The 11,275-nt window shown below is 48.0% G+C and overlaps 1 long non-coding RNA gene across 1 annotated transcript; it reads left to right on the forward strand.

Moving 5' to 3' along the window:
• Positions 1-1,813: 1,813 nt before the first annotated feature.
• On the forward strand, positions 1,814-2,980 carry LOC311589414. Its single transcript, XR_014776543.1, has 3 exons — positions 1,814-1,925; positions 2,385-2,450; positions 2,922-2,980. It is a non-coding gene; the product is annotated as an uncharacterized lncRNA (long non-coding RNA).
• Positions 2,981-11,275: the final 8,295 nt, after the last annotated feature.

An 11,275-nucleotide genomic window follows, 5' to 3' on the forward strand; every position in this document is an offset into this window, starting at 1 on the left:
GTATGGCCATGTTGGAGGAGGTGTGTCACTGGGGGGAAAGCTGTTGAGAGTCCAAAAGCCCATGCCAGGCCCAGTTAGCTCTCTCTCTTCCCCCTCCCCTTCCCTCCCTCCTCTCTCTCTCTCTCTCTCTCTCTCTCTCTCTCTCTCTCTCTCTCTCTCTCTCTCTCTCTCTCTCTCCCTCTCTCTCTCTCTCTCTCTCCCTCCCTCCTGCTTGTGGATCAAGATGTAATCCTTCAGCTAATGCCCCAGTGCCATGCCACTGCCTACCTGCTGCCATGCTTCCTACCATGAGGACCATGAACTCACGCTTTGAAATTGCAAGCCCCAATAAACTCTTTCTTCTATGAGGTGCCTTGGTCATGGTGTCTTATCCCAGCATCAAAAAGCAACTGAGGTACTGAAGGCTGGCTGCTCGCTGCTTTTTCTGCTGTAGGCGAATGTTCTCCAGAACCAGGTTTACATATTTGGGGGGGACTTGGAGAGGTGACAGAGACCAGGAGAGGTCATAATACTGCCATGTGGCATTAATTACTTTATCAGAGGAGGTGCCCCCAAGCTGGCTAGTGCTTGCCCAGTGTCTCTATAGGATGCCCTCCACCACGTTATAATGCTGCTAAGGTTCCTCTCCAGCTGCTAGCCGCTGCGTGTTGGACTCTTCAGCCTCCAGAAGAGTGAGCCAAGCAAACTCCTATTGCTTAACGTCTGCTGGCCTGCAGTGTTCTATCATAGGAACACGAAATAACCGCAGCAGAGTCCGCGACCACCTGTCGTACCAAATCCAGTAACAGCCAATGCCTGTACAGCACTCTGCCCGCGCTACCCTTCCTAGTGTCACGTCACTACCCAGTCAGCAACACATAAAGTGACTTCTAAAGTTCTCTCAGTCCCTGAGGTGCTAAGGTGAAGTGACTCCCCAAAAAAACTCACAGAGGGCAAGCAGCAGAACCAGGGCTCAGCTCTGGCCTCTCTCCCACCCCACTTTCAGCATTTCCCAGGTCTTGAGATGCTTGCATTGGTTTTTTGTTCTGGTTGCTCAGAGTGTTTGGCTTGTTCTGTTTCTTTGATGTCCTTCTCACTCAGCCATCTCAAGAAGAGACAGGAGCCTGATGTGTGCTGGGCTCCCCTGGCCCCCTCCCCACACCCCAGACCCCATCTTTTCCCCTCTCAGTGGAGCATGCAAGCTGGAAGCTCAGGGTCTACTTCAGCCCTTGATGTACCTTGCTTCTTTATCAGTGCCTTTAAAAATTTTTTTTAAATATTTACACAAAACCAAAACTAAAAACCATCACATGACTTAGCTCTGTAATTCTTGGGTGTGTTCCCAGCACACCACAGAGGCACCTGTGGTGCGTGTTCCTATCTGTTGTTGCATTGGTCACCACAACCTTGATATGGAGTCAGTCTGGATGTACGCGAACAGATGAATAGAGAAAGCGGGGCATATACACAGTGGCATTTCACCCACCTTCAAAGAAGAATGAAATCACACACACACACACACACACACACACACACACACACCACCCATTTTAAGATGTGGAAGTAGAAACGGACTACGAAGGAAGGGGAGGGATAGAAGGGAGAGAGAGGGAGCTGGAAAAAGGCAAAGACAAAGAATATCTGTGGCATTTTATAGACATTTCCCCTAAATTACGCATTCCTTTTTGGAGCGAGGGGAGTGGTGGGAGGCTCCTAAGACTCGAGTTTAGACAATTAGGAGTATCAAGGCCCCTCCTTATGGTTATAAAAACGCAAGCAGCTGCCGGGGAGAAAAGACTCTGGTGGCCAAGCTGCCTGTAAGTGTCGCACCAAGCTTGTTACAGTAAGGGGTGCAGCTCTTGTGAGCCACCACCCAAGCTGGGGTGGGCTTTTGGTGATGAATCTGCCTTCGGGTCACCTGGCGAGCACCTCCTCGCCTGGTTTCTGTAAGTTACCCCCTAAACTCACTGGTTCACCAAACTAGAGCTGGGTGACATTGTGTCAATGCTCTGTTGTCTGTGCCAGGTCTGAGGTGAATAGGCAATGTGTTCATATCCCTCCTGGAAAGTCACACAAGAGACATGAAAACAGGAGGGGACCTATTGTGAGGGTGGGTGGACAGAGACCAGCCATGACTAGAGAGAGGAGCAGGGAGGGGGACGGATCCGAACAAAGTACAGTGACTCATATGTATGAAAATATCACAGTGAAACTCATTTCCTTTGTATACTGTTCAAAAACTAATTTAAAAAATTTACACAGAGGTCTAACTATTTGCTCTCGCTTTTTCTGGCTCGCTACAGTACCTACCACTCCCTGGGGGCTTATTTCTGGCTGTTAGCATGGATTAGTTTGTCTTGTCACAAAATGACATCTTCCCTCATTTGTCTCCTCTGTGCTCTAAGCTGCAGGAGAATGCATGCCTTCTATGAGTCACCTGAGTCACTCCAGCCCAACACCATCCTGAACAGGTCAGCTAGATTGCTCATCTATACTTATTACCTTCATTAAAATACAGACTATGAAACTGGGGCGTGGGTGCAGGTCTTTAATCCCAGCGCCCAGGGGGGCAGAAGTGGGCAAATCTCTGTGAGTTGGAGGACAGCCTGATTTACAGAGTGAGTCCAGGACAGCCAAGGCTACACAGGGAAACCTTGTCTCGCAAAACCCAAATATACACATTAGGAGTAAGATGTCCAGAGTAGGGGGGAAGGCAGTGTCCAGAGAATGACCACCCAAGGTAGGCTGGGGACCAGCGTAAAATACCTGTAGGAGAGAGGCTTCTGAAAGTCACCATGATCCGCAGCGATCCAGAGACAAGCTGTTGGGAAATCCCTCTCCTCTTTGAATTGAACCCCAGTTCCAGGTTCCGTGGAAATGTGCCACGTTATATCAAGCAGCTGATTTCTTAATAAGCTAATTCATCTCGTTCTTGACTGTAGCGCTCTCTAGCCCCCGTTCGCCATCTGTCCTTCGGAGTATGTATTGATGGAACGCCGCCAAGACGTTCACAGGTTCCGAATGGGAAACATGTGTGCAAAGGCTCCCTTGCCAGTGGTACTGTTCCACGGCCCGGAGCCAACAAACATGTCTCCATGTCCTCTTTTCCTCGAGTGTAAGCATTTGTGACTCGCAGAGATGGGGGCGGGGGCGGGGGCGGGGGTTTGGACAGACTTTTGAAGGAAGTGGTGTCATACTATCTAAAAGGACAATGTGGGTAAAGCTGGTGGCTTTGTGGCTTTCTGTGGGAAAGACCTGGGGCTCCATGTTTCTGCCTAGAGACTCAGTTCTGGATTTCAGTTACAGGCATGATAGAAGAGACATTTTGGCTGTAGGAGCTTGCTTCGAAACCAAATCTCCATTTAAAGCCAGAGACTATTTTCTCTCACTTGCAGTAAGTAACGCCTTTTTTTTTTTTAATCTACTGGGAAAACAGCCAAGAGGGGAATCAAAGCAGGGAATCATTTCCGGGAGGCAAAGATGAGTCCTCAGATCTTTACTGAGCCTGAGATGGAACTGCGAGGGCCCAGTGCTCTTCCCCTCTCTCTCTCGCTCCCTTTCTCTCTTAGCTGTACTCCGCCATGGTTTTGTATTTGGTAACCATGACAGTTAAGCTTGGTGTCCGATCGGATAGGACTTAGAAGCATCATGAACACACAGCTCTGGGTATCTCTGTGAATTTCCTGAGAGGGTTGAGGAGAACTGTTCTAAACGTACACAGCGCCACACCCTGGGGAGAAGGCGAGCTGAGCGCCAACAGTCGTTTTCCTCTGCTTCCTGGTTGAGGACACGATTCTTACCGCAGAAGCTCCCGAAAATGATAAACTGCAGCCTGTCTGTGAGACTAATAACCCTTCCTCCACAAAGTTGCTACTTGTTGGCTACTTGTACTTGGCAGCGCAAAAAATAGCTAATAGAGTAATGCTTGGCCATTGAGCCTTTCCAGAGTTCCCCCGCAGTGGCTGTGTGGAGAAGTGGCCTCCCCTTATCTGCAGTTTGCCTTCTGCTGTTCCAATTATTTGCTGTTAGCTACGATCCAAATCCCTTATATGAGAAACTCCAGGAATAAATAACATCAATTTTAAATGACATCATATTGGGCAGCATGATATAATCCATTCATCCCGGAGGGGAATCATGGATTTACGCAGTCTGTGCACACAGCATATACCACCTGTCCACTGTGGGGCGCTGTCACTGCTCTCCATCTTCTGCAGATTCAAGAGAAGTAGCCTAACTACCTTTATCCCGCATTTCACTCCATGGGCTCACACTGAACCATCAGTCATCACCTGAAGAAGGCTGGGCAGAGTGCAATGAGATGTTTTGGAGGGGGAAAATAGTCACATATAACTTACTACAGAAAATTGTTATAAATATTTTTGTTTTATTTTGGCGTGTTCACTTTTAAATATTTGTTTTATTCTTATCTCTCTGTGAAAGAGAGGGAGGAGGGAGTGCACTTGTGAGTGCAAGTGGTGGGGGAGGGCAGGAGCGGGTTGGATCCCCTGGAGCTGGGCTTACAGCCCAACGCTAGTGGTTGTGAAATACCCAGCGTGGGTTGCTGGGAATCAAACGCAGGCCGTCCGCAATAGCAGCAAGCAATCCTAACCACTGAGCCATCTTTACGGACCTATTATTTTCATATATGAATTGGAAGTTGGATTTTGTCACAGGTGTACTTGTATAGGGCACCACAATAAAGTGGTCCCTCTCTTACGGAAGGAGGCGCACAGCTGAAACTGAAGACGACACCAGATCTTACCTGTGCTCCAATTTCTTCTGTACAAACAAGCCTATAATAAAGCCAATGTGTAAATTAGGCACAGGGAAGGACTGGCAACAATTACACAATAAAGTAGGACAATTATAACAGTATGCTGCAACGTACTTGCCAGCGGCACTACTCTTGAGCTTTGATACCATTATTAGAGATTTTTACGATCATTTATTATTTTGTGTACGTGTGCAACGTGGAGGAGTGCAATGCCACAGCGCTGGTGTGGAGATCAGAGGACAACTTGAAGGACTCAAGGTTTTCTCTTCTACCATGTGGGTCCTGGGGATTAAATTCAGAGCACCAGGCTTATATTTCTTTGTGTGTGTGTGTGTGTGTGTGTGTGTGTGTGTGTGTGTGTGTGTGTAGTATTTTGTGAGCATACATACCAACTGAGGTGGCCAGCACTTTTAACAAGATGACACTTAAACATAAGGACTGTGAAAATGACATGGGTTGAATTCAACAGAGCTTTTCCAGGCTCTTGGTGGCCTTGATTCAGGAGCCTAAGGTTCTAGAAATTCAACAGTCACTAAAGTTACTCGAGGCCTCCAAATCCATTAAGGAAACACAGGCAAGGAATGAGCGAAGCAAATGTGGATTTATTAAGGAAAAGTGAGCAACTCCTGAGGGTGTCTCAGGGTTGCTCTTAAACAAGTGTTTTAGGTGCACACTCTAGTTAAATATGAAGCATTTGAAATATGTGAGTTCCTGATCACATAATTCTGAGAAATGTGAATAACTTTGTAAGCACTAGTTTAAGCTTCCAGAAGATCTGCCTTTTGCCTATTGCCCGTTCTTTCCAGCAACAGATGTGGTTGCGTCTCCACACTCACTCCCTTAGCACATCACAGGAGTGTATAGGAAGCTCATGTGTGCATCTGTTAATGTAGTCCTCCCAGCCACTCTGTGAAGCAGGTGCTATAAGCTCATTTGTGCATCTTCTAACACAGTCCTCCCAGCCACTCTGTGAAGCAGGTGCTATAAGCTCATTTGTGCAACTTCTAATGAAGTCCTCCCAGGCTCTCTGTGAAGCAGGTGCTATTTGAAATGCAGGAAGAAAAGGAAATGTATATGAGACAAATGGTGGCAGAAGCCTGGGCTGAAATTGGAAACGGTGCCCCGAGGCTAGCAGATGGCTCAGTTGGTTAAGGCACTCACTGCCAAGCCAAACCTGATGACCTGGGTGGTATCACAGGGACCCACATGTTGGAAACAGAGAGCAGATTTCTACACATTGTTCTCTGAATTCTACAAGTATGGCTTGATGTACACATTCCCACACACCTACGACACCCCTCCCCCCGTGCCCATACACAGCATGGTACATGTGTACCCACACACCTACAGATTGCTGCCTTGACTAAATAAGATTTTAAAAAGAAAATTAGAAAAGAGAAAAGAAAAATATGTAATTCCACCCTCCCGCAAAAAAACAAAAAACAAAAAACAAAAACAAAAAACTAACCTCTTTTGCCTTCCTCTGAGCTTTCTTCCATGCTGGCCTGTGGGGTTCCCAGGAAGGCCCTACTCGATTCCCCAGGTGGGAAGTCTGGCTCCGCCCTTCACCACCCAGGTAACCTTAAGTCAGTTGCTTAAGCTTTGTGTCTCAGTGTTCTCCCCTGTGGGATGGAAACCATAGCTATATCACAGGGTCCTCAGAAGGCTAAAGGAAATGAGCAGGCAGCGCCTAGTGGCAGGGAAGGCACTTTCCTTGAGCCTTCCTGTGGGCATCTCTATGTGATGATGCCCGTCATGATTCTGGATATATCCGGTTACATCCTTCCCTACCATCCTGTCGGCAGCGGCCTGCGATCTTCTCCCACACAGATGGAGCGGCATCCACTACACCAGGCTCTTATCTTTGTGGTGTTCAGATGCTTAGCCTTTCTGTCTCATCATCGGATACAGGACAACAGCGACTTACATCCCCACTTTAGTTTTCACACACACACACACACACACACACACATCAAATCTGGTAAGACAGAACGCTAACACACTTCAAAGCTCCCATTACATAATTCAAAGGGAGTTTAGAAGTTTGCTTTATTTATCTTAAATTATTCACAGCATAAGTCTACTCCTATGCCATCAAAGGAGAATGCTGATGGAGTGTTTTCGGTGGAGAAAGGAAAAAGGCATAGGGATGTTGGGGCCGGAGCAGGGTGTGGCAGAGCAGCTGTGCAGGTTTCAAAGTGATGCTCCTGCATACTCCACTTTGTGGACCAAGGGATGCTTTCCTTTGGGGGATCAACGTTTTGCCCAGGGGGATTATTTTATTTTATTTTCAAATGTTGCTCCCAAGGAGGAGTCTTTAACAAGCTATGTAAAGATGTGAAGAAGTGGAAATGTCCTTCCTTCCATAGCTAATGAAACTGCTCATTAGCGGAACACCGGGGTGCTACTAGCCAGACACTCGTGCAGCTGGCACTCATTCTGAGGAGGATGATCCATCACCATGGTTACTGATGCTGGAAATATTACCTTCTGCAATCCTGCAATCAGTATGCACACAGATCTTTTAAGAGAGTGTAAAAATTAGAGCACTGTAAACAATTCGTGAAAATTGTCAGCTGCCTAGGGCTGAGCTTACACAATGCTACCCTCAGGGCATAAAAACAAAGGGGGGGGGGCAGGGGGAGGGTGTGGCACAGAGGCTGGAACCAGTGCATCTTCCAGAGGCAAAACAGGAGCAAGGGGATTGAGCTACAGGCTCCACCCCTGCCCCTCCCCCACTACCTTTTTTTTTTCCAGGCTTGTGATAAGGAACCTGATAGAGTGACATCTGCCTGCCTGCCTGCCTGATTAGTGCTTTTATGGGCACTTTCTGGTTTGCCAAATGCACAGTCAGTGGATGGTCAGCTTTGCAAATAGGTAGGATAAAGAACCTCAGGAAAGAATCTAGAGGCATGTCAGGCTTGGAGTGCTTGCCTGGCCACAGATTGGATCCCCAACACACACAAAATAAACAGTAAAAAAAAAAATGATTGGGCCACCACTACCACAGGGGGGAAAATGGTGAAAAAGCCAAGAGAGGGAGGGAGGGAAGGGGGGAAGGAGGGAGGAGGATGGGAGAGTACTTGGAGGGGTGGGAATGGATGGAGAGGGAAGGAAAGAAACCGATTTCAGCGGATCTGGACCATTTCCCAACTTTGGGAACAGGAAGACAGAAGACCCATCTCCGGGAAGTCTTTGCCCGTGAGTGAATAGCTCCCATGTACTTTGAGCTCTATTGCAGGAATGCTGGCACTTCCAGGCACTCATTGCTCTATTGTATGATGCCCCCTGCCCCCCACCCTCCCACCCCCGTTCAGAGCCCTCTTTTCTGTAGGTCACCCTCAGCTGAGCACACTCTGGGGGGCCCTCCCTGAACATGACTGTGCTGGATGGTCTTATGTCAACTTGACACAAGCTAAAGTCATCCGAGAGGAGGGAACCTCAAGCATGGGAATGCCTCCCTAATATCTAGAGGTAGGGCATTTTCTTAACTAGTGACTGATGGGGGAGTGTCCAGCCCATTGTGTGTGGTGCCAGCCCTGAATTCTATAAGAAGGCAGGCTGAGCTAGGTATGGTGGCGCATGTCTTTAATTCCAGCACTTGGGAGGCTGAGGCAGGCAGATCTCTGTGAGTTCGAGGCCAGCCTGGTCTACAGAAGAGAGTCCAGGACAGCTAGGGCTACACAGAGAAACCCTGTCTTGAAAAACAAAAACAAAAAATAAACAACAACAAAAAAAAAAAAAAAAGAAAGAAAAAGAAAAAAAAGAAACCAGGCTGAGCAAGACATGATGAACAAGTCAGCACTCTTCCATGGCCCCTGTGTCAGCTCCTGCCTCCAGGATCCTGCCCTGTTTGAGTTCCTGTCCTGACTCCTGGTGAGCAGTGATATGAAAGTGTAAGCTGAACAAATCTTTTCCTTTTCAATTGCTTTTTGGTCATGGTGCTTCATCTCAGCCATAGAAACATTAAGCTACTGAGTCAGTCAGTGGTCTAAACCAGAGCACAGCAGAGGATAGCCCCTCTGATCACGAAACCTTGCAGGAAGTTCGTGAGGACAACGGAAACACTCTAGACCTCACAATCACAGTGGGACCTGTTTGTTTGTTTGTTTTTATTTCATTATCATCATCATTTTGAGGCAAAGCCTCACTCAACAGCCAAGGCCAGCCTGAGACCCATTATATTACCCACAAAGGCCTCAGACTTGGAGCAATCCTCCCTTCTCAGACTCCTCCTAAGACTACAGATGTGAGGTACCACATCTGACTGTTGTGGCTAATCATAGATTCTTTAAAAATGGCGGTTTACCAGTTCCTTATTAGCTGTCAGGTCAAGCAGAGCCAACGTGATAAATATGTTTCTCTACACATCCACATAGTAACACCATCAAGATATAACATCCGCTGAACAAGGACATAGTTGCCTTTGGAGTCCAAGAATGTAGTACATAAAGTTTTTTTAATATCTACAGTTTACACACACACACACACACACACACACACGCACACACACGCACACGCACACGCACACTCACATGCACGTATGCACGAGTCAATATGGAGACTCTCTTTCCTTAGAGTACAAAGAGCTGCTGATTACTTTTTGCCTGTCCCTTTTAAGAGTACAGTATTCAGTCTCTGGCGTGTCACACTTCTCGATGGCATGCAGAGAGTGGTCACCAGATTCTTGCTCTGGACTTTTCGACTTGACTCTTCTGCTTTGTGGCTCATGGTTGGCCTGGTGTGGAGGATGGCTGTCACTTTCTGTTTCTGCTCCAGATCTTGAGTCTCTAAGCCCAGACTGGAGCCCGCCCTTGGGTCTTCTTTACTTTATATGTTTTGAACTTTGGTAGCTGAGAATGACGGTGTCCCTCCGGGCCCTTTTGAGCATGACACTTTACCATGAACTTTTCCTTGGTGACAATGACTGACTCTGAAATACAAATGGTCCCTAATTTACCAAGGTCCAACCTACAGTTCTTTGTATGCTGGAGGGAAGAAACACTTGTTTGGGCACAGCCGAACAGATTTTTAAAAATTATGTCCTTACTTATCTACTTTGTGTGTGGGGAAGCACGTGCATTTCATGACACGCATGGAGGTCAGGGGACAGCTTTTGGGGTTCAGTTCTCTCCTCCCACCATGTGAGCCCCAAGGATTGACCTCAGGCCATCTGGTTTGGCAGCAAGCACATTTACCCACAGGGTCCGTGTATTCAGAATTTTGAATGTGGCTCTTTTCCTGAGCAGCCTGATTCTGTCTTGATGCCAGGTGGCAGCGGCAGCAACCACAGCTCCCAGCCAGCCCCACATTCCCAAGTACGCAGCTGCTGTTCGAGAATACGCTATGTTGCTGAGACAGGATGGTCCACGGACTTTGAAAATTCAAGACAATTTTGACTTGTGATATGTTTTCAACCTGCAGTGGGTTTACGGGGACACAGCCCCAGTGTAAGTCAGGGAGCATCTCTCGGAGCCTTATCAGCTGCGGGCTCCACCATCAAGGCAGTAAAGCCTCACCCAGCAGCTCCCAGGCAGATTTCATCTGAAGGGATAGGTACAGTAGGAGCCATGAGCCTTGCTTTTGTCTCCTCTGAAGAATTCCTTGCCTTCCTGAGACCAGGCCTTAGTCAATAACGTGCCTGCTCAGACTCCAGAGGACTCTGAGGAGCTGCACAAAACCCAGGAGTATCGAGAGCTCACTTCTCCTAGGGCCCTGGCTTTGGAAGAGTGGGAAGACTTACAGAACCTCACTGGTGGCCTCCATGCGATGTCCCTTCTCCAGGGGTGAACCCTGAGGACAGAGAGGCTGTCCTGACTGGCTCTTCTTCCTTGGTAGGGACCAAGATGGCAGGAGCTCCCCTCTGCTGTTTACTTCTGAGTCAAAGGGAAAGACGCATCACTTCACTGGGCTGTGATCCCTGCAGGGGAAATCTCCTACCCAGCATTAGGAGGAGGAAGTGGGTCACCGGCATAGACACTGAAAGTTACAGTCTGCCTTCCACAGATGCCCTGCATCCTGGCCAGCCTCCCGGAGGTGTGGAGGCAGCTGCACACACACTCCCATCACGACATCTTCACCATCGTGGACAGAGCCCTCCCGGGTCTATGAGTCAGAGCATCCTTCCTCTCTCACGTTGCTTCTTGTTGGGGAATTCAGTAGCAGAGATGAGAGAAGTACCCAACGCTGTGATGGTGGAACAGGAGGAGTTGACGCAGGGCTTCACGAGGAGTCAGTAGGGAGGACTCAGCCCCCAGCACTCAGACGAAGCTGAGGACTGTCTCATTGGACATCTTAGCTCTTCCAGGCTTTTCCTTGCTATCATCAACCTCATTTCTTCTGCTTTCCTTGCAGTAAAAAAAAAATTGTAAAGATCTCACTGGATGCCCTGAGAAATATCCTGTCCCCACCTTCAGCTCTGTTCTCTGTACAAACATGGTCTAGGAACACACAGTCAACTTGGACCTACAGCCTTTCAGTTTGTTCTGACCACATCTTCCTGGTACTTTACTCAGAGGT

Source organism: Acomys minous (assembly GCF_964271855.1).
Source record: "Acomys minous genome assembly, chromosome: 18".
Taxonomy (NCBI): domain Eukaryota; kingdom Metazoa; phylum Chordata; class Mammalia; order Rodentia; family Muridae; genus Acomys; species Acomys minous.